At 39.1% G+C, this 2,010-nt stretch overlaps 1 pseudogene; it reads right to left on the bottom strand.

The window, feature by feature from the left end:
• Nucleotides 1-995: 995 nt before the first annotated feature.
• Nucleotides 996-1,537, bottom strand: LOC102832913 (annotated as a pseudogene).
• Nucleotides 1,538-2,010: the final 473 nt, after the last annotated feature.

Raw genomic sequence — 2,010 nt, 5'->3', positions numbered from 1 at the left:
ATCTATACCTAAAATGATATGTTGTTCTTAATTATCACATTCCTATATACTTTCAGGAGGAAGAAGAACATCTGGGTTAAACTGATTATATTCAGAGGTGGTTTAATGGGGCTGCCACTAATCAACCCAGGGTCTGTGTACGCTGTCTCCAGTAGAAGTTAAGATGTAGAACTTTGTTTAAAATTAACCTGACATTTAAAAAAGATTAGAGAAAAACAAATCAAGGCCAAACTAGACATTTTAGGGAGGATTAGAGAGAAACAGAGTCGCTTACAGAGGACAGACATTATCGGAGTGGCTAGGGAGTGTAGAGACACAGGAATGTTTGATGACCTTGTGTTCCTCTTGTACCTTTTATGTAAGAATATAATATTTGATTGATTTGTAACTGCTTGTACGTGACTATTGTGACATTATAGTATATTCTAAATGGGATATAAGAAGCAACAATTTTGAAATAAAGAGAGAGTCATCACCATCATCTGCCTGAGACTCAAAACGACCCATTGACTCCGTATAATTCATTCCGCCAACTCCACATCCTCCTTCGATAACCTCCTAATAATTTGTAGTGTCTGGTCCCTGGCAAATCTTGCTTGTAAAATTCCAAACACGGCCTATAGATCTGACATGACAATATCATTCACAATAATAATAAATAATAAATTAATCAGATTTTTGTTACAAACTTAGAAAGTAGTGTTATCATAGATAACAGTAACAAGCTATTCTCCTAAATTCCAAAGATTAACAAGAAGCTCTCTGATTTAAAAAAACAACAAAAACACATATTCCCTGTATTCACAAACACAAAGATCTAAAATCCCATTTTAAAGCCATTTCTCTATAGCAAGAATCCAGCCTGCATTTGTAATGGAAAGTCACTGAAGAGTCACATTGTTGACAAAACACAACACAATGGTGGCACCAACCCAGACACAGGACACAAACCAAGGCCCTTCCACATAGCCACAATTGCTTCAGATGATTTCGTTTTAAGTCAATGTCTCTTCATGTCTTACGTTTTCCCCAATGTCTGCTTGATGAAATACCACAGTCGCTATGGAGTCTACTTTCCTGCAGTCTTTTGTAGACTTTGTTGCCACCCCAAAGCCCAAAAGGATGTTGGCCATGGAGTACACCACTACTCCCTGGTACTGACAGGTGTTTTCAGTATTTCCACCAAGCCCAGATTTCAACACATGGTTTCCATATAGGAAGGACTGCTCTGCTCCAGGTTTTATCCACACTTTATACTTGGCATAGGGCGCCAGGTAGTCTAGAGTTGTGACGTGCAGCTGGAACTTGTAGGTCTTTGTGCATTTCCCGAAACAGGTCCCCAGGGACACCAGCTTTTCCCTGGAAATGTTGGCAGCCAGATTCAGGATCTTCTCACTCACGTAGTACACCAGGTCGGGGGGGCAGCCTGAAGCAGTAGGTGCCACCGGGTCTGTCAACGAGCTGAAAATTCTCCCTGATGTATTTGGCGAGCTTCTCCGAACATTACACGAGTCTCCTCTTCAGTCAAAGGCCGCATTTTCCCGCTAGGCCGCAACACCAAATCCTCGTGCCTTTCAGTATCAATTTTGATATAAACAGTTTTTAACTAACAGATAACTATCATAAGTAGACATCTGGAACAAATGACTCAACATTAAAAAAACAACTTAGAATAAATGCACAAAACTGAAACAATTCTCCATGAATTCAATGTTTATAAATTATTCAACGGCATCCTCAAAATGGTTTATTATAATAACTGCTGTTTCAATAAACACTGATCAGTGAACTGTGAGTTATGAAAAAGGAGATGCTGATAATGCAAGAAAGTGTGAACTGAATGCATTTTCTGTAATATACCTAGGGATGTATCATCTTTAAATAAACAAACCTGTTGCCATCAAGTCGATTTCAACTCACGACAACCCTATAGGACACAACAGAAATGTCCCATAGGGTTTCTATTTTAAATCTCTATGCTGTGTCTTTCTTTCCTGGAAGACTGGTGGG

The sequence above is a fragment of the Chrysochloris asiatica genome, unplaced genomic scaffold (assembly GCF_000296735.1).
Source record: "Chrysochloris asiatica unplaced genomic scaffold, ChrAsi1.0 scaffold00001, whole genome shotgun sequence".
Taxonomy (NCBI): Eukaryota; Metazoa; Chordata; class Mammalia; order Afrosoricida; family Chrysochloridae; genus Chrysochloris; species Chrysochloris asiatica.
The sequence above is the reverse complement of the archived record's forward strand: the minus strand, read 5'-3'. Positions and strand labels throughout refer to the sequence as shown.